Raw genomic sequence first — 21,858 nt, forward strand, 5'->3', positions numbered from 1 at the left:
ACAGGCTCTGGGGCGGGCAGGCTTCAGTAGTTGTGTCTTGTGGGTTCTCGAGCACAGGCTCAAGAGTTGGGGCGCGCAGGCTTAGCTTCTCCGTGGCATGTGGGGTCTTCCTAGACCAGGGATCGAACCCATGGCCCCTGCACATGGGGCACAATTTTATCCACTGTGCCACCAGGAAAGTCCACCTGGGATGTTTTGATACTTACAGGGGGCGAGGAGAGGGACTCGGCCCATCTCACCTGTATGAGGACACCCGTCCACCAGCTCTCTGCCCTGTGATTTCTGCTGGCAATGGCAAACTGTTGAGGACTATAGACGACTGAACCTGGTTAGTTTTATGCCCCAGGTATGTCCTCAGTGTCTGAAAGGCTGAGAAGTGGCCTTTCTTGGCCAGAGAACGTTTTCATTTCTACAATGCCAGGCAGGCAGCATGCGTGTGGCTCAGCTCTGCCCTGAGCTCTCCTGGCTGTTGCACCTGTTAACTAAGTGGATCTGCTCTGTGTGGACAAAGGAGGGAAAACCTGACTACAGTATATTTGTTCTTTTTTATTATAAAAGTCATATGTGCTCATTGAAATTCAATATAGGGGAAAGAAAGACAAACCCAGGAGGGCTGAAGAAGCATCCATAATGCCATCTCTCAGAGGGAACTCCTAGTGATGCGTCAGCATCTTTCCTTGTAGGTTTTCTGTTTCTACCCTCACCTAACTATTCCTTCCAGAATTGTAACACCGTAGGTAGCACAGCCTCTGGGAGGTTCATCTGCTGACTGTATATACCTGAAGAGTCCCCTCTGCAGTCTTCCTTAGACATGCAGATATAGAGCAGGCTAACGCCCAGCTGGGCATGAACCTTGAGCCTCCCAGAGAGGAGGCACATAGGGAGCCAGGGACCTCTGGGAGGAGGCAGGGTCCCAAGTCCCCAATCCCAGATGCCCAGGATTAGAAGTTAGGGAGAACTGTGGGGTCTCAATGTGGCCTCAGTCTGGTTTTAGGCTTGGGTAGGTTCATTATGGGCTTCCCTGGTGACTCAGACAGTAAAGAATCTGCCTGCAATGCTGGAGACCCAGGTTGAGTCCTTGGGTTGGGAAGATTCTCTGGAGAAGGGAAGGTCTACCCACTCCAGGATTCTGGCCTGGAGAATTCCATGGACAGAGGATACAGGCCATGGGGTTGCAAAGGGCTGGACATCACTGAGTGGTTAACACTTTCACTTTCAGGTTCATTATGTCTACAGAAAACCTATCTTGAGGAAAGGGGCATCTAGACTGGAGAGCTGGGCTCCACACTGGGGCAGAGTGTCCCCGTGGTACCCTCTGGTCACTCTTGTCCACCAGGACAGTGCTGTGGTGTGCCAGGTGACCTGAGGTCTCCAAGGGTAGTGGATGACCATATGGAATTCCCTTCCCCACACTGGTCCAGGTTAGTGGGGGCCGGTGGCAGGAGACACTTGGCATGAGATGATGAAGGTGGAAGTGAAGTAGCAGCTGTATTCCTGTCCACTGGGAGACTGGAGCACAAGGCACCTGGCAGCTCGCAGATATCACCACTCACCTGTGGGCTCACCTGGCTGGCAGGAGCTGCCATGACTCTTCCTTCATTCAGCCTCTGCAGCTCCCAGGCCGGGGGGATGTTTAGCTCTGTGATGAAGAGCATCAGAATGCAGGCCACCCCTATCACCTAGGCTTGTTCTAGCCCATCCTGTAGGTCTGCTCATCCTGTTTTCCCTGACCTTCTCCACCTCACATCCACCTTCACTTCTCCACGGCTGACTTCAGACTGTGGCACCAGATGTAGAAGCAACAGCTCCCAGAGACGGTTTAATCAGGTCCCGCAACTGGGCAACGTCAAATCCTATAATAGGTGTATCATACATGACTGTGTGGATCACAATAAACTGTGGAAAATTCTGAAAGAGATGGGAATACCAGACCATCTGAGCTGTCTCTTGAGAAACCTGTATGCAGGTCAGGAAGCAACAGTTAGAACTGGACATGGAACAACAGACTGGTTCCAAATAGGAAAAGAGGTACATCAAGGCTGTATATTGTCACCCTGCTTATTTAACTTATATGCAGAGTACATCATGAGAAACGCTGGGCTGGAAGAAACACAAGCTGGAATCAAGATTGCTGGGAGAAATATCAATAACCTCAGATATGCAGATGACACCACCCTTATGGCAGAAAGTGAAGAAGAACTAAAGAGCCTCTTGATGAAAGTGAAAGAGGAGAGTGAAAAAGTTGGCTTAAAGCTCAACGTTCAGAAAGCTAAGATCATGGCATCTGGTCCCATCACTTCATGGGAATTAGATGGAGAAACAGTGGAAACAGTGTTAGACTTTATTTTTTTGGGCTCCAAAATCACTGCTGATGGTGATTGCTGCCATGAAATTAAAGACGCTTACTCCTTGGAAGGAAGGTTATGGCCAACCTAGATAGCACATTTAAAAGCAGAGACATTACTTTGCCAACAAAGGTCCATCTAGTCAAGGCTATGGTTTTTCCAGTGGTCATGTATGGATGTGAGAGTTGGACAGTGAAGAAAGCTGAGAGCCGCAGAATTGATGCTTTTGAACTGTGGTGTTGGAGAAGACTCTTGAGAGTCCCTTGGACTGCAAGGAGATCCAATCAATCCATCCTAAAGGAGATCAGTCCTGGGTGTTCATTGAAAGGACTGATGTTGAAGCTGAAACTCCAATACTTTGGCCACCTCATGCGAAGAGTTGACTCATTGGAAAAGACCCTAATGCTGGGTAGGATTGGGGGGCAGGAGGAGAAGGAGACGACAGAGGATGAGATGGTTGGATGGCATTACTGACTTGATGGACATGGGTTTGGGTAAACTCCGGGAGTTGGTGATGGACAGGGAGGCCTGGCATGCTGTTATTCATGGGGTTGCAATGAGTCGGACACGACTGAGTGACTGAACTGAACTGAACATATGTATATGATACGTATTTATATAACAAACGTGATTTTATGATAATAAATCTTGGATTCGTTTTTATTATATAATTCTTGTGCCCATTTAAAGACATAGAAGCAGAGGCCTGGGACTCCACCATGTCACCATGATGCCTGTGCGATGCCCATTCAGCACTGGGTATGAGGGGCCCGCAGACTATTGACAAGGATGCTCTCCTCCTCCAGCCAGGAGTGTCTGGTCTCTTCAGGGAAGAAGCAGGAGAGGTAGGGCGCTCCTCACCGCCATCTTCTTACCCACTCTCCTTTCTCCATTTCCTCAAACCTGTCAGTTCCCTGAGCCGGAGCTGGACCTTGGGCCAATTGCTATGAACACTCAGCAGATTAAGGAGAAGGGAGGAGAGTGGCACCCTGGAGGAAGAACCGGGAGAGAGAACTCAGATAAAAAAGGACATCAGGAGGAGAGGTCCTAGAGATGAAAGGGCCCCCCTGTTTGGTCTTCACTCCAAAAGAGGGCGCAGGATTGGTGTACTGCTTGATGCTGACCGCTGGGTCCTCCACAAGCACGCTGCTTGTCCCAAGAGAGCATGAGTTGTCTCAGAGAGGGGGAGGAGCCGCAGGCATCCCAGAGAGAGGGGGCGGAGCCACAGGCACCCCAGAGAGAGGGGGCGGAGTTACAGGCATTCTAGAGAGAGGGGGCGGAGCCATGGGCATCCCAGAGAGAAGGGGCGGAGTTACAGGCATCCCACAGAGAGGGGGCGGAGCCACGGGCACCCCAGAGAGAGGGGGCGGAGTTACAGGCATTCTAGAGAGAGAGGACGGGGTCACGGGCATCCCAGAGAGAGGGGGCGGAGTTACAGGCATCCCAGAGAGAGGGGGCGGAGCCACGGGCATCCCAGAGAGAGGGGGCGAGGCCACGGGCATGGGGGGCGGGGCCACGGGCTCCTAGGGCGGGTCTCTAGGGGGTTCATGATTGAGAGAAAACACAGGTGTAACCTCTGTGAAGAATTCCTACAGGGGTTTAGGGGGCTGGGAAAGACACTGGCCTCCCACCTCTCAAAAGTGGGTGGGAGCTGGAGCATGTGGAATAATAAAAAAGTTCCTTTATACCGAGGTTCACAGGTCTGTAACATCATAGGAGATAACGGGTAGAGGGAGAAAGGCTGGGGTCTCACTGTCTGCTAGCTGTTAGCTCCTGTGAAGTCGGAAATGGGCACGGTGACATCCGTCTTGTTGTAAGAAGTAGCCTCGCGGTTTCCCGTTCAGGAAGAAGGAACTGGGCTGTTCCAGGAAGGTGGGCACAGGGAGGACGAGGAAATCATTGTGTTAACAATGTTAACACTAGGAGATGCAGGGTGTTTGCCCCAAATAAAGAAACTCAGGGTGTCACTTGGGGTCAGTCTTCTCCGTGTTCCAGGTTAGAGGGAGGGAGGAGCCAGCGAATGGGTGCTGGTAGTTCCTGGGCTCACCAGTCGTGGGTGACAGAGCACGAACAAAGGCCATCTGCCTCGATCTCTCCAGGACTCTCCCCACTCAGAACTGCCTGCCTTCAACTGGCCCAGGAAATGGGCTGCCCCCCAGGGGAATACAGGTCTTCAGGCTGCTAAGTCCCACTCTTCCCTACAGCATCTGACTTTTCAGACCCCCTACCTGCAATGCTGAAGCTGAAACTCCAGTATTTTGGTCATCTGATGTGAACAACTGACTCGTTGGAGAAGTCCCTGATGCTGGAAAAGATGAGGGCAGAAGGAGAAGAGGGCGTCAGAGGATGAGATGGCTGGATGGCATCACCGATGCAATGGACATGAACTTGGGCAAACTTCGGGAGATGGTGAGGGACAGAGAGGCTGGAGGTGCTGCAGTCCATGGGGTCACAAAGAGTCTGACATGACTGGACGACTGAACAACAACACCTCCACTCACCTAGGGTCCCCCTTCTTCACCAATGCCTTTAGCATCTCAGTATGCCGGCCTTCTTCCTCTCAGGGTCCCTCTTCTGCCACACCAACTGTGGCACCTGGCACAGGCCCCCATTTCCCCACAGGCCTTTCATTGAAGAGTTTCATGCTGGGCACTCCAGGAACAGGAGTGACAAGTCCAACTCCCAAACGAAAGTTCAAGAACTGTCCTGAGTCCTTGGGGTCACTGCCCTGGTCTGAGCTTCCTATACCCACCCCCATCACACCCCCTTCTGGCATAGCTGCCCAAATCCCCAGAGGCTCAATGCCCTCTGAGTCCTGATGGGAGCTCGTGAGTTCAGCATACTTAGCACCTGTCTTCCCCTGATCTTGCCCCAGGAAGGGACCCAGCAGTGCCATCGGATGGACTGTCAGTGCCCAGGCTGCTGCTCTGTTGAGTCGGTGGGTAATTTGCTTCTCCAAGACCCCAGATTAAGAGATGCTCCATTCATGGGACTTCTTGTCCCACACAGGACCTTTCCTCATAGGTACTGCAACTGTGCTTCCTTTAGAAAGAATCCTCAAGTAGCCAACCCTGATGATCTTAAAATGTAACCTGCATGATGCAGGGTCCAAAGTAATCTAGAATGTGTTTCTGGCAGGATATTTCATGGTGTTACACAGGAAATGTCCAGGCACCAGCAGGGGAATTATTTTAAGGTAGGACTCCCAGCAGGAAGTGACCCCTCCCTCCCAAGAGAGTTTCCTTTCAGAACAGCCTAGGATTTAGAGTCAGACCAACCAGCACATCCTGCCTCCATCCTTTTGAGTTCTACTGCTTCTGGCAAGTTGCAAACCTTCTCTGAGCCTCAGTTTCCTCATTTCTAAAACCAAGCAATAAACTTATCTATGCAATAGAGTTGTTATAAATAAGAAAAGCACATAGAATGCTTACCAGGGCAGCTTGCCCACAGGGATCAGTGCTGGCCCACTCCCAAAGCCTCCCACCAGAATCCCAGAGCCAGAATGGTTGCAAGCAAAAGCTGAAAGAGCTGTGTGCATGAAACTGCATCAGTCATGGAGCTTGACGGCAAGCAGCTGAAGTTAATTCTGCTTATTAAGGCAAAGCAAATGCATTGAAGGATGTGAGCAGCTCACAGGATCTCTATATGGGTCAGACAACTAGTTTTGGAGGCCGTGCAGCCAGGAAAAATGTTCAGAATCACTCGGCAGGGCTACCCCTAGGGAGATACCTGAGACCTCTATGGGAACTGACACCTCCGAGGGCGCTGGTGATCCCAGAGTGGATGAGCTGGCCATTGCTCCTTGAGCCCAACTCTGGAAGCCTCTAGAACATGTGGGTATCTCTGGTGCCCCCAATCTTCCCAGCATGGTGTCCATACAGTGTCAGACTCTTTCTGTCACTGGTTCCCATGAGTACCTAATGGACAGAACCCTTATCAAATGCCTGTTCCCCTGGCTGCAAAGGAGGCTGGGAAGGCAGGTCTCTGGCATTTCAGCATCTGTAATGGAACAGACTTCCTCTTTCCTCCAAGCTACATGAAGTGGGGAAGGGCATACAAGATGCTGAATGGCCAAAAAGAATTTTATATATATAAATATGAGTGCAAGTGTGCTGTCATTTTAGTCATGACCCCATGAATTGTAGCCTGCCAGGCTCTTCTGTCCGTGGGATTCTTCAGGCAAGAACCCACTGGAGTGGGTTGCTGTGTCCTCTTTCAGGGGATCTTCCCAACCCAGGGATTTAACCCATGCCTCTTATGTCTCCTGCATTGGCATGCAGGTGTTTTTTTTTTTTAACTACAGGCATCACCTGGGAAGCCTATATACATATATATGTATATATGCATGTATGTATATATGTAAGTTCTAATCCTTGTTATCTATAAGTGTGACTTTATTTGAAAATGGGGTTTTTGCAATGAAGGGATAAGGTCTTTACATGTAATTTAGTTGCAAGATGAAGATACACTGCAATATGTGTGTGCGTGCTAAGTCACTTCAGTCATGTCCGACTCTTTGCGACCCCATGGACTGTACCCACCAGGCTCCTTTGTCCATAAGATTTCCCAGGCAAGAATACTGGAGTGGATTACCATTTCCTTCTCCAGGGGATCTTCACTGACCCAGGGATTGAACCTGCATCTCTTATGTCTCTTGCATTGGCAGGGGGGTTCTTTACCACTAGCGCCATCTGGGAAACCCCCATTCTGCAAGAAGATGGGCTCTTAATCCAATGACTGAAGTTCCTTGGCTTGCAGCTGCATCATTGTAACCTCTGCCTCTGTCTTCACGTGACAGTGTTCCCTCTGCGTGACTGGACCTTCACATGGTATTCTCCTCCCGTCTTTGCCTGTTTCTGCATCTCTTCTCCTTATAAGGACAGCAGTCATATTGGATTAAGAGCCCATCTTACAGCAGTGTGTTCTCACCTTAACTTGCAACTAAATTACATGTAAAGACCTTATCCCTTCATTGCAAAAACCCCATTTTCAAATAAAGTCACATTTATAGATACCAGAGATTAGGACTTCAACTTGTCATTTTGAAGGTGAAAGTGTTAGTTGCTCAGTCATGTCCGACTCTTTGGGACCCCATGGAAGGTAGCCCGCCAGACTCCTCTGTCTGTGGAATTCTCCAGGTGAGAATTGGAGTGGGTAGCCATTCCCTTCTCCAGGGGATCTTCCTGACCCAGGCATGGAACCTGGGACTCCTGCATTGCAGGCAGATTCTTCACCATCTGAGCCACCGGGGAAACCCCTTATTATTTGGGGGGACCAGCACTCTATTTGACTTTCTCTGTATCTTCCCTGTGCTTCCTGGGACCACCTCCAAAATACACCACCTGCATCCAAGTCCTTCTCTCTGGGTTGTCTTTGGGAGCTTACACCAAGATGGAGGGTAAAGATCTGAAAAGAAAAGAGAAAGAGGTGCCAAGCCCATGGAAGGAGAGAGTTAAGAATAAGTGATCCATTGGCCCCAACATCAAGAAATGAGGTCAAGTTCAAGGAGACGTCAGGGAGATGGTAGGGGGCAGGTAGCAAGCAGAAAGCAACCCTCTTTGTTAGAATTTGGCAGATGCTCTGGCTGGAGCTGGGCCCCATCTGGGCAGGTGGGGGAGAGAGAGGCTGAAGGTGGAGGTGGACTTGAGCTTGAGGACCTGGAGCAGGGAGCCAGGACCCTCAGGCTGGGTCCTCTAGTCCAGCCAGCTCTGGCTCTGGCTGGGGAAACTGAGGCCCAGTGATGGGCAGTAACTCACCTTGGTCCCTGGCAGGGACTAGAAGGTCCATCTCTGACCCTCCTGTTTTGGCGTGTCTTCTATGGCAGGGTGGGTGGCCGGCAGGATGCAGTCGGACAGACCTGTCTGGGCTCTGCTGACCCAGTCCATCTCCGCCAGGACCAGGGTGGAGGAGGGCAGACTCCACGGCCAGGCACTGATGAGCGCCCTGCGCCAGGACCATTCCCTGATTCTGTTTCCTGTTGTGTGGGCCGTTTGGGCAGCGTCTCTGGGGCTCTGCCTCCCCTTGACTGCCATGCGTTTCATTAGTTTTATTAATAAATTATGGCCTCACCCTTCCTGCCCACAAAGTTGACTAATTATATTCATAGCTCTTAGAAATGTCTGCCCAAAACGTCCACTCTCCAGCTCCTCCAGGGCCCCTCCTTGGTCAGCAGTGTGCTTTTTCCCAGCACTGTTATTTCAGCCTGAGTCCCACGGCATCCATGGGCAGACAAGGTTACTTGGTGACAGGCAGCGGACGCCATCCAAACAGGTCTGATTTTGTCGGGAAACACCTTAGCATCACTCTTTGGAAAGAAAATGTGTTTCAACTGGGGGCAGCAGGAAGAGACTGGTGCGGTTTAATGTGGTTATACATTTTTCAGCTCCTTTAAAATATTTTTATTTTAACTCTCCATGTAGAATGGAATTATCTGAGACTTGTTTTCTAACTCAAGAAACAGCATTTGGAATCATTTTGCTTTGACCAAAGGAGATACTTGTGTAAAATTTTCAGGGTGCAGAGTCCCAGCAGAGTCCCAGCCGGAATCACTCCCACGCAAGTAGGGTATGAGAGCCAGTGTATCAGTTTTTTCTTGCTGTGGTAGTAAGTTACTACAAACTCTGAGACTTAACACAAATTTGTCTTACAATTCTGGGGGACAGAAGTCCAAAATCAGTCTCATGGGGCTAATGTCAAGCTGTGGGCACAGCTACTTCCTGATGGAGGCTCTAGGAGAGAATCCTTTTCCTCACCTGTTTAAGTTTTGCAAGTTTCTCTGCCTGCATTCTCTGCCTGTTTCTCTGATGGTGACTCTTTCCTCTATTTCGTGTTTTGTTTTTTTTTTCTTCTGCACCACAGAACATGTGGCATCTTCCCTGACCAGGGATCAAACCAGTGTCCCCTGCATTATGAGCACAGTCTTAACTGGAGCACCAGGAAGTCCCTCCTCCTTCTGTTTCCAAAACCCATCACTCTGACCTCTGCTCTCGTCACTGTTTCTCTGACTCTGACGTTCCTACCTCTCACTTATGTGGAACTTTGTGATTTCAGTGAGCCCGTTGGATAATCCAGAACAGTCTCCCATCTCCCTGTTAACTAATTGCATCTGTAAAGTCCTTTTTACATATGAAGTGACATATTCACCATTCTGGGGCCTAGGGTTGAGCAATCTTTTCTCCCCCTTAATATTTATTTATTTGGCTGCACCAGGTCTTAGTTGCAGCACTTGGGATCTAGTTTCCTGACCAAGGATCAAACCTGAGCTTGCTGCATTGGGAATGTGGAGTGTTAGCCACTGGACCACCGGATAAGTCCCACGAGCAATCTTGGGGCTGTTATTTATCCTGCCATAGTCAGAAAAATGTTTCCATGGCCTGGCCACTGCAATCCTGCTGATACCCTGTGAAGCAGAAGGAAAGGGGGCTGGGGCCCAGAGGCAAAATCCCTTACCCAGGATTGAGAAGTGAGTGCCAAAGCTGAGAGTGGAACCAAGGTCTCCCTGATACCAATGCCAACACTGTTCCTACCAGCTCCCGTGAGCCCCCCCAACAACAAGCTGTCTTTGTGGAGACCGGGTGTGTGGATTCTGACTGCAAATGAAACCCATGACGTGGACCCAGCTCCATCGTGCACCTGAGATCACATGGTCAGTTTCTTAACGTCCCTGGCTCTCAGTCTTCTGGGGAAAAATAATGGTTTTTCTATAAAGCACATAGTAAGTGTTGGCTGTATGGTAGCTGGGCTTCCCAGGTGGCGCTGGTGGTAAATAACCCGCCTGCGAATGCAGGAGACATAAGAGACGTGGGTTCTATCCCTGGGTCAAGATGATCCCCTGAAGGAGGGCATGGAAACCCACTCCAGTATTCTTGCCTGGAGAATTCTACAGACAGTGGAGCCTGGCAGGCTACAGTCCATAGGGTCACAAAGAGTCAGACAAGACAGAAGTGACTTAGCAGACACGCACTCATGTGGTAGCTATTACTACTATTAATAACAGTAGAGTGGAACCCCAAATCTCAGAGCCTCTGAGGACGTGCACCAAGGTGCCAGGATGCCTCTGGTTCCTGTCTTCTAAGCTCAGAGCCCTGCACATGCTCCTTCATCTCTTTGTTCCTCTATCTTAGCCAAACCCTACTCATCATTCTAAGCCCAACTTATATATCACCACCTCCAGGAAGCCCTCTTTGACTGTGCCAGGCAGAGTTGGCTGCTCCTTCCCCATGTGGACACCATGGTTGCCTCTCAGGAGGGGTGAATCTTGATAAGGAGATGGAAGTTGCCCAGCATTACCCTCTGCAGACATGGGTTGGAATTCCAGGCCCATCACTAATCCCAGGATATGTATTCAGGCTAGTCTGAACCCAATTCCTTACTTGTGACATGGGGTAGAGGATAACAAACTTACTCCCCAAGGTGCTATGGGGCCTGAGTGAGGCCATTCACGTGAAGCCTTTCCACTCGCCTTGCATGTGTGAAGTTCTCAGTAAAGGGTGTCTGCATTCAAGTAAAGCACGGAAATCTCACAGTTATCTTGAGACAGAGGGACCCAGGGTACAAACTCTCCTTGCTTTTGGCTGGAATCACATCAGAGTGAGGGCTTAGCTCCTGCACGTCGGACTCTTGTTATGACCATCTTTGATTAACAAAAATGGAATGTCAGATCAATTGCTGTGAAGCACATGGGCTGATTAAAGCAATGGAGTGGACTGTGGGAACTCAGGGTATTCCCAGGGTCCTTGGTGCCGTTGGGAGGCAGTGACTCAGATCCTGCCTCCAGTGGCTTTTGTGTAATTTACTGGGGCTGCATTTAAACACTAGTGGTGGGGACTTCCCTGGCAGTCCAGTGGTTAAGACTCTCCGCTTCCACTGCAGGGAGCGCGGGCTCAATCCCTGGTCAGGGATCAGCACGGCCAAAAAAGAAAAAGAAAAACAAACCAACAGGTAAACATGGGTAATGATGGGCTTCCCAGACCCCAGGATTCTGGTTACGATGCTGTGTGCCCCACGCCCAGTCTGTGGAGGCTGAAGGCCGCTTGCAGGACTGAGTGATGGGATGGGGTGAGGGGGGAAACTGAAAGGTAACAAGGTGGGGGGCCCAGTCCTGCGCAAGGGGTGAATGGGCCTCATTTCCCCAGCCCTGGTGCCCGTTATTCCAGGACCCTGTGCTGACCGCCTCTTTGCCCTCATTGTCTGGGCAGCTGGCCCATAAGCCAAGTGTTGGCCTGAGGTGTCCCCGGGCCATAAACGCCTTGTAAAAGTTGCTGGGAACAAGATACTTTATGTTGGTGGTGACTCCAACCCGGGTCATTAAGTCTGTCCTGACGTGGGGCTGGGGCTTGTGGTGGCCCGACTTGCAGGTTCTGTGTGAGGCCCCTAATTAGGGCCCCCTGCTACCACCCTCACCGATCCTGCTGGGCTCTGCCCTGAGTCCTGGCAGGACTTTTGGGCTCCCAGGGCTGGGGTCCAAGGGCTGGAATTTACATTGCTTTATACCTTCTACCCCTTTCCCTTGCCCTTGGTTTAATGCTCGCCTGTCTCAAAATTCTTAGTCCTTTGGAACAAGGACCTGTAATTCCATTTTGCGCTGAGTCCTGCAAGTTATGTAGCTGCTCCTGCTAAGAGAACGCTTTGTGGGCTGCAGGGCACTCTTCAGATGAAAGGCCAGGCTGGTTGGCAGGCAGTCAGGGAGGCACACATTGGCCTGACCAGTGCTTCCAGAGTGTGCATGGGGGCTGCAGACAGTGTAGGGCTCTGGGGGCCATGGTAAGAGCTTTGGCTCCCCTCTTAATGAAATAGGAAAGCACAGGAAGGTTTGAACAGAGAAGTGACATTATCCAACCTAAAGTACAGAACGATCAACTCGGCTGCTATGCTGGGAAGAGACTCCAAGGATAGAACCAAGGAGGCCACTCAGACGGCTGGTGAGGAAACAGGGTAAAGATACTGGTGACTCAGGTGGTGGTGGGGGGAAAGGATGAGATTCCAGATATATTCTTAGGACTGAAACAGCAGGACTTGTGATGGAGTATATGTCATCTGAATGGTCCAAAAAGAGCCACCGACAACTCCTTCCCTTCTGTCCCCCATGCCACTGGGCCATTACTTCCCACCCCTTCCCCCATGCTTGAATTAGGGGGCTTTGCTTGCTTTGATCAGTAGAGTGGGGGGAAATGATGCTGTGTCTGTGTCTGGCCCCACCTTGAAGAGGCCCGCCAGCTTCTGCTTTTTCTCTCTGGGAACCCAGTTGCTGTGCTGTAAGGAGGTGGAGAAAGAACTCTGGAGGAGAAGCCTATGGACGGCTGGGCCAGCAACATCCAGACCAGTGAGAAGGACCTTCTTGCACGTTCCAGCCCCAGTTGCATTCTCAGATGGTTGTAGCCATGGGAGGGACTCCAGCCAACATCACATGGGGCAGAAGAACCACTCAGATGAGTCCTGTCCAAGCTCCAGAACAAAAGAATCATGAGAAACAAGACATGGTTCTTTTGGCCCACTCAGCTTGGGGCTGCTTGTTATGCAGCAGTCTCTACCTGACAGAGATATCTATTAGACATCCAAGAGGTGAGTAGGCATCTGGGTACATGAGCCTGAAGTTCAGGAAAGAGATTCAGGCTGGGAAGTGTCATTTCAGGAATTTTTGATACACAGATGACATTAAAGTTCTGGAAGGGGATGAGATTAACAAGATTGAGGGTGGAGGGAGAAGAGAAGAGGACCAAGGACTAAGTCCTCAGGTACATGGAGCTTTAAGTGGTCAGGGAGATGGGGAGGGGGCCAAGGGGAGCAAAGGGGAGGCCGCTGGACACGCATGTGCTGATCAGCTCCGGGCACCCAGCGCCCCCCCACCCAACCTCTTACTTTTTGCTGGTGGTGGTCTTTCTAACATGACTCCCCTTCCTCCTGTCTCCTGTGAACACAAACTCATTCAGCTGAGCGTGCTAACTGTCCTGGGCTCCATCCATTCCTGTTTTCCCTGAGCTGAGGTCCTTGTCATCATCCTCACTCATCCTATCTCGTTTCAGGCTAGGGCTTGCTGAGGATTCTGTATCCTGAGCCCAGGGCAGAGTTCTTCGTCCTCTGTAGGCCCCACCATTGCGGGGAGGAGTCAGGTCCCTCCGGGGAGCTGGTCAGCTTAGTTGTCCTCTCTCTGGGCATGCTGGACCTCCCCACTCCCCAACAGGGAGACATAGAGCTGCCAGGCCCCCAAGCTAGGTAGAAGGCAGCCTCCCTTGTCTAAATACACCCTCTTGCCACAGACTGAGCTGCACATAGCTGGGCATGGGGTACACTGGTGACAGAGCCCAGAATTTTGGCTGAATGTGCATGGAAGCAGGTGATGAACAAAACCATTACAGTATCATGGGGAGCATGGTCCTGACAGGGAAGAGCCTGCGAGAAAGTGCTGGGGTCCGAGAGAGAAGGAAAGAGTAGGGGTGAGGTGGGCAGAGATGAAGCTAGCTGGTGGGCTGGGGGTCAGGCAGTGTGGACATTCAACCCTCATTATCCCCAAGTCCTCATGGTGTTACAACAGGTGAGACACGCATGGCTCAGATTACGCCCATGAAAACATCGTTATTATGTTTGGTGTTTGTGGGTAATTACAAGCAGGGAGTGTTAGTCCATTTTGCAATGAACAATGAGTTTTTATCCTAAATGGTTTAAATAAAAAGCCCGGCACTTAAAGGGTAAGTTTCATTTACTTGAATGATTCTAAGATGTGCTTAGCTTGCTCCATGTTCTGATGAAGTGGGTTTATTTCGTAACCAGCTGTGTGCATGAAGCATACTGTGTTGTCAAAGGCCCTGCTCTGGGGGTTGTGCCCGCGAGACCGAGTTTGTTGTACACCTGTGCGATCACTCTTCTTTCCTTCCTTCCATCCATCATTCCTTCCATTGCTTATTGTCCTTCCTTCTCACCCTCCCTTCCATCCATCATTCCCTTCATTCTGCTGTGGATTCATAGGCACTTCCTCAGCGTGTGTGCCTTGGGAGGTACACGAGCCCAGTCCCAAGGCCCTCACTGCCCAGCCTGTCATCCTCAAAAAGTTAATAATTACAGGGAAGGTAAACCAATGCCACCCCCTGACAGTGCCCCCTTCTACAAGGTTCTGGCATTTTGCTGCTGCTGCTGCTTTGGTGAGGTGGGGTCCTATGTCCACTCTTCCCTATTCAGGTGTCCTTGGGGATCTCTGGAATAGAGGATTCTCATTCCTATTCTCTACGATTATCAGGGCTGACATCGAATTACCAAGAGATCACACTCAGCAGAGTTCAGACAGCAGCTGAGACTGGCTGTCACCAGGACATTAGCTGGGCCGACTTGCTTGGACTCTGTGGCTTCAGGGATGTCCAGGGCCCACCCTCAGTGTGTGCGGGGCTCTTAGAGGGCTGTGCTGAGAGTTGGCACGGGCAGAGCCTGGAATGCCCGGCCCCCAGTCCAGAGACCACTGTCCTGATCTTGGAAGTGAGCTCACCTTCCGGCCTCTGTCTTCTCACCTGAGTTGGCCAGAGGCTGGAAGGGTGGGTGGCAGGGTCAGAGGGCACAGGCCTCAGAGGCAGGTAGAGAATGCAGGTGCTCTGGGCTGAAGCAGGGCCCTGGGGACTTAGCCATGATTGTTGAGGAAAGCCTGGAGGTGCTGGTCTGGGGCTGGTGCATAGCAGAAGGATGGGAGGGGGTGCTAGGAAGGTCCTGACTTTGAGTAAGATCCAGATTTGCTCTGTCCCTCTGTAGATGCCACTCTTGTGGTGGCAGGGCCCCCAGCACTGTCCTTGCACACGCATGTAGTACCGATACCGACGTGCCCCAGAACCAGCTGAGGTCTTGGCCTGCTTTGCGGGTGGCCTGTGCCAGGCTGCGCTTGGTTTTAGTTTCTTTATTATTTCCCCTTCACCTTCCCTTCTCACTCCTGTTTCCCTCCTCCCAATAGTACCCACTTCGGTGTGTTTAATTTACACCCTTCCAGTCTACTTTCAGTACATTATCTATTTATTTAAACATAAATGGCTCCTTGAAATAGAGTGCCATTTTGCATGTGTTTTAAAATCTCCATAAATAGAGCTGGCCCATAAATCTCATTGTCTTGCTTACTTTTTTTGTCAGACATTACGTTTTTGAGATCGGTCCTTGTTGCCATATGTAAGTCTGGCTCAGTACATTGGATGGCTGTGTGGAATTTTCATTATGTGAGTGTACTCATGCTATAGGCTGAATATTTGTGACCCCTGGTCCGCACCCCCCAAACTCACATGTTAAAATTCTACCACCCAAGGTGATGGTATTTAGAGGTGGGTCTTTGGGGGGGATGACTCAGTTATGAGGGTGGAGCCCTCATGAATGAGATTAGTGCCCTTGCAGAAGGGACCCCAGAGAGCTCCCTCATGCCTCCTGCCATGTGAAGTAACACCTAGAAAACAGCAGGAGGTGGGCTCAGACTTGACACTGAAAGTGCTGCTACCTCCATCTCAGACTCTCCATCCTCCAGGATGGTGAGAGATTAAAGTCTGTTGTGCAGGAGCTGCCCAGTCTTTGGTGCCCTGTTCTAGCAGCCTGGGCAGCCTGAGACAACCCACACCCCTGTACCCCTTTCCATTCTGGGTGACAGGCCTTACCCCTCCTTGTGATGAGAATAACGCTGTGCCCATTGCCCTTCTCCATGTCTCTTGGGGGCCCTGTGGGCATGACTCTGGCAAACATGTTCAGGAGCCCCACTCCTGTCCTGCTGTGCCAGGCTGCTGTACAGAGCAGGTACCCACTGCCTGGCTGTCTGCAATCCTGCAGCAGCAGCCTGGCCTGCCAGCCAGCGGGACCCCTGTTCTGTAAGCTCACAGTTGCCTTTGCTCTCATTGACCTTCCATTTTCCAAGAATCAGATGGCTGGAGGCGGTGTCTCCTTGTTCCCACATCTCTGGCAGAGGCGTCCTCGCTTCCTCATCAGATGCCGTCTCCCCGCTGTTAACCGTCTGTTTATAGGTTTGCTCATTTTTCTGAGGGACTGACTCTCTCTCCCTCGCTGATTTGTAGGAGTTACTTGTACAGTTTGCATAATGACTTTTATAAATTTCAGACAGACTTTGAAGAAAAAGTTCTCCCAGCCTGTCACTCATCTGTTCAGTTTGTCTGTTTTTTTTTTTTTTTTTTTTAATATTCTGTATTGAACAGAAATCTTTAATTTTGATGGAGTTCGATCTGAAATTTCTCTTCACATACTTGGTTCTTTTGGCATCTTGTTTAAGAAACTCTTTCCAACTTTGATACCATTAGGCTTCTTCTCTTTTTTAAAAAATGAACTTTAGAATTTAAGTGTCATGTTTCAGTCCTTAAACTGTTTGGAATGGTGTGTGCTCAGTCGTGTCTGACTCTTTGTGACCCTGTGGACTGTGGCCAGGCTCCTCTGTCCGTGGAATTTTCCAGGCAAGAATACTGGAGTGGGTTGCCATTTTCTTCCCCAGGGAATCTTCCTGACCCAGGGACTGAACACACATCTCTTCCATCTCCTGCCTTGGCAGGTAGATACTTTACCACTAGTGCCACCTGGGAAGCCCTTGGAATATGTATGTGTGTACGTATTACATTATGTTGAATTATATTATCATGTGATATTACATTATATATAATATTTTTCATTTTTATATTCTTGTCTTTATGTATAATATGAAGACTTTCCAAATACCATTGGTGGCTGCATCTAAAGAGCTTTAGTGAGAATCTAAACTATCTCTGTACTGAGAACTTGAACTATCTCTAGTTCTAGAGGAAGTAAATATCCAGGGCAAATACTTTTCTTACCCTTCCTTTGTTTGTTTCTTACTTTCTGGATGCTAATGTGTTGGCACGCATCGCAGGTGTTCATCCTGGGTTGTTTATCTCTGCATTTTGAGAAGCAGAATGCTCCGGTAGCTTATCTTTCCTTTGAAGCAGCCTGATTATTTGCTTCTGTAATTCAGTGTAAAGATTTCAAGAATCTGCTTTTCATGTAGAACTTGCTTCTTTCAGACACTCTTCCATGCCGGAAAAGTTTGGATTGCATAAGGGTTTAATATGCATTCAATGTGAAGAAGTATGGCAAATGGGAACTTCCCTGGCGGTCCAGTGGTTCAGACTCTGTGCTTCCAATGCACTGGGCAAGGGTTCAATCCCTGGTCTGGGAACTAAGATCCCACATGCTGTGCATGGTACGGCCAGAAAAAAAAAAAATCACAAATGTATGTTGAAATTATAAGACATACCACGATACCCAGACTAATGACTGTTAATTAAGCAACATGATATTTAGGTGATAAATACTGCCGGTGAGTTAGTATGGAAAGAATGTTGGATCCAGAGCTCTCTATGTGGAGTATAGTCTGTATGTGGTAGGAGCCCAAATCTTCCTCCCATGTCAGGTTAATATCTCCAGCATCATTTTCCTAAATAATTCATCCTTTCCTCTCTGCTGTTCACATCATTTGATATGATTCTGAAATCCCTATTCTGTTTCTTAGATTGTCTCATCTATTCCCTTGCCAGTATCATGTCTTTGATTTTTTTAGTCATTCATGTGTGTTTATTTTTCATATGAATTTTCAAGTCGACCTGTTAAAGTTCCTAGAACTTTCCTAATTGGATTGTCTTTTAATTTTCAGATGAGTTTGAGGAGAGTTGACCTTGGTGACGCGAAGCTGTGTGATACATGATTGGGGCACAACTTCCTAATTTCTCACCTGTTCTTGGGTGACTCTATTAGATTGAAAATTTTCTCCATAGAAATCTTGTGCAGTCTCTGCTAGGCTAATTCCTAGGTGCTTTCTGTTTTTTATTGCTGCGATGAATGCTAATGTATTTTTGGCTACATTTTCCCAGTTAGTTTTGGCTGGAGCATAGAAACACTGTTGCTTTTTGTGCAATGATTGTGTATCTGGCAGTAGTACTGAGCTCTCCCATTCCTTCTAACAGTCTGTCTGTTGTTCTCTTGGGTTTTCACTTTCTTTTGTGGCTATTGATCTAGTCAACTTTTCTGTTTCCTCTTGAGTAGATTTTGGCACTTCATATTTTTTCCAGAAATATTTCCATTTAATCTGCTTTAAAGTATTGGCTTGTGGTTGTGAATAATATCCCTTAAGTATTTAATGTAAAATATAATATTTGTTATATCTGAGATGTTCCCTGTTTTAATTTTATCTTTTGCATATTTGTGTTTTGATCATATTCATCATTTCTGTTTTGTCTCAATGATGTTTCATGTTTCAATTCATCCTCTCAGTTTTTACTTTCGGCTATACCATGTGGCTTGTGGGATCTTAGTTCCCCAACCAGTGATTGAACCTAGGCCCCTGCAGTGAAAGCCGAGTCATCACTACTGAATTACCAGGGAATTCCCTGAATTTTTTTTTTTTTAATTCTGCCTGTATTTATTTACTTAGGTCCTTCTTGTTTCCTTGAATTGACTGTTGCTCTTTTTCTAGTGCTTTGAGTTACACTCATTTGTCTTCCCTCTTCATTTGTTTTCTATTTGATCTATTGAAAGCTTTGACTTTTCCTCTAAGAATGATATTAGCCATGATCCATGAATTTTTCCATGTGCTACGTTCATTATTATTTCTATTTGTGGGGGTAGCTTCAGCTAATCAGTATTCTATAATAATGGTGGAAATAATAGTACTGATCATTATTTCCTCTATCCTTGTCAATTTTATTTTAAAAATTAAAAAAAATTATTTCTCTGGGGGCACCAGGTCCTAATTGCAGCACTCAGGCACTTGTTTCAGCTTGCGGGCTGTTCTTGGGGTGAGTGCGGGCTCAGTTGCTCCATGGCACATGGAATATCAGCTCCCCACCCAGGGATCGAACCCTCGTCCCCTGCATTGGAAGGCGGATTCTTAACCACTGGACCACCAGGGAAGTCCCCATGCTTGTTAATTTTAAAAACAAACAAATGAAAAAACCTTTTAAACTTTTACAAAAAACTTTTAGACTTTTACAAAAGTTGCCTTTAACTTTTAATTGTTTTAATTTGAAAATGACCTCCCAGAAGGCCTGAGCAATCCGAAGGTAAGGAAGGCCAGGAGAGGAGGCATGAGGGGGCTATGCATCTCAGGAACCCCAAATCCTGACAGTGAAATCACCTCCCCCATTATCCAGTTTGTGGAGGATTTTCTGTCACTTGCAACAGAAAAGCTTCACAGCCTGGGCTTGGGAAGAGGCTATGAGCCTGGATGGTCAGGTGGGGCCAGGGCAGCCCAGCAGGTCACGTTCAGGGTCAGGCAGGTGGAGCCTGCAGAGAGGGGGTGGGGCTCAGGCAGGGCAGACCCCTGTGAGCAGGAGTCTGGAGGAGACAACCTCCAGAGTGAAACATCCAAGGAGGGCTGTTACTTGCTCAGTCATGTCCGAGTCTGTGCAACCCCATAGACTCTAGCCTGCCAGTCTCCTCTCTCCATGGGATTCTCCAGGCAAGAATACTGGAGTGGGTAGCCTTCCCCTTCTCCAGGGGATCTTCCTAACCCAGGGATCGAACCCAGGTCTTCCACATTGCAGCTGGATTCTTTACCAGCTGAGCCACCAGGAGAAGCCCAAGAATACTGGAGTGGGTAGCCTATCTCTTCTCCAGCGGATCTTCCTGACTCAGGAATCGAACCGGGGTCTCCTGTATTGCAGGCGATTCTTTACCAACTGAACTATCAGGGAAGCCCAAGGAGGGCTTAGGTATTGATAAGAATAGCAGGGGCTTCCCAGGTGGCTCAGTGGTAAAGAATCTGCCTGCCAATGCAGGATACTTGGGTTTGATCCCTGATCCAGGAAGATCCCACATACCATGGAGCAACTAAGCCTATGTGCCACAACTACTGAGCACATGAGCCCTAGAGTCCGTGCTCTGCAACAGGAGAAGCCACCTCAGTGAGGAATCCTTGCGCAGCAACTAGAGAGTAGCCCGCGATTGCTGCTGCTAGAGAAAAAGCCCGCATAGCAATAAAGAACAGGACAGCCAATAATAATAATAACAAGTGACAACAACAAGGATAGCAGCTAAAATCTCTTAGTGAGGCTAGTTTTGTGTGCCAAGCACTATCCTAAGGATTTTACACCTGTTACCTCATTCAGTCTTCACAATAGCCCATGTTGTGAGCACCGCTTTTATCCCCAGGTGCAGAGCCCAAGCCCGGAGCAGTTAAGAAAGTTGCCCAAGGTAATCAGCTGGCCAGGGATAGAGCTGGCATCAAGCCTGGGAGGCAGAGCCAGTTGGCCCTGGGACCCTGCTCATAACCACTGTGCTGTCCTGCCTCCTCCAAAAGGGACTGAGCAGACTTGACACCTTTGGCAAAGTAGCAGCTCCCTTGCAGCCCCTATGATGAGCTCAGGCTCCTGGTTGTCTATTCCCTTCCCTTTAGCAGAGGCCTTTACTTTGATTCCCAGCTGGACAGAGGAAGCTGGCTGTTTTCTACTTCTTTGGCCTTGAAAGTAGCAGAAACGATGCTCCTGGTTCTTTATATGCAGCATGATGTTTAGAAATCTAACTTGTATCAGAAAGCTTAACCCAGACTGGCTTCAGCAAAACATGGGCTTCTATTGGTGCCTGTAACCCAGCTGTGTCAGGAATGGTTTGATCCCAGGCTCGAATGATGTCACCAGGACTTGGCTTCTCTCTCTTCCTCTCTCGGCACTGCTTCCTCCACCTTAGCATATTTTCTGGCAGATTCTTTCCTCATAGGCACAGAATGGGTGCCAAAGCTCCTGGGGCTACATCCTTCCTTATTCATATCTACAGGGAAAGATTGAGTCTAATTGCTTTCTTATGGAAGAAGGGACCTCATTATTTTTGATTGGCTTGGATATACACTCCTGACCATTTATTGAGACCAGGGGAAAATGGAATTTGCTGATTAGCTTGTAAAAATAAGCCCCACCCCTGGGTCAGAAAACCAGGGGGGCATCCTCTGTGGAGCAGGGTCTGTCTCAGGCTGGCTGATTAACGTTCGTACCAAAGACACGTCCGCAGTGCCTTAGTTTACACATGTGTTTCCAGGGGGGTAGGAATTTTTGTTTTGAGTTGGTGCATTTGTTTGTTTTTTTCACTTATAGCCCTGGTTTTTGCTTCTTTATTTAGCTGCAAAACTGTTTCGAAGCAGGATTTATGAGGAGTCCAACACAGGGCAGATTGGATCAAGACAGATGAGATACATATCAGGGCTCTGTGCTCCTTCATTTTCCCTCCTCTGTTCTAGGAGGGCCTCAGGCTGCCGTGTCCTCTTGTGTTGGGGCCACTTGTCTGAAGACCATACCTGTCTCTGGCCCTTCAGCTCACTGAAGGGACTGGAGCGGGATTCTCCCAGAAGTGGGCTGAGGATGAGGGGTGATGACTGTGACAGCAGGGGCTGGGATGGAGAATCCTCTCCGCTGAGGGGCCCTGTGCTGCGTGCCCTCCACTGCCCTTCCCACCTGCTCTGGGCCCCTGCAAGGGGACCCTCGGGGACTGCCCCAGTGGGTTGCTGGCTTCCAGTTGGTTTGGCCAGTGGGAAGTACCAGCATTAAATGTGGGAGGGAGG

General features: G+C 49.1%; 1 long non-coding RNA gene across 1 annotated transcript; it reads left to right on the forward strand.

The window, feature by feature from the left end:
* Positions 1-208: 208 nt before the first annotated feature.
* LOC145523513 (uncharacterized) lies at positions 209-5,736 on the forward strand. Its single transcript, XR_014066640.1, has 3 exons — positions 209-328; positions 3,036-3,190; positions 4,550-5,736. It is a non-coding gene; the product is annotated as an uncharacterized LOC145523513 (long non-coding RNA).
* Positions 5,737-21,858: the final 16,122 nt, after the last annotated feature.

Source organism: Giraffa tippelskirchi, chromosome 2 (genome assembly GCF_054371585.1).
Source record: "Giraffa tippelskirchi isolate mGirTip1 chromosome 2, T2T-mGirTip1v1.2.pri, whole genome shotgun sequence".
Classification (NCBI taxonomy): domain Eukaryota; kingdom Metazoa; phylum Chordata; class Mammalia; order Artiodactyla; family Giraffidae; genus Giraffa; species Giraffa tippelskirchi.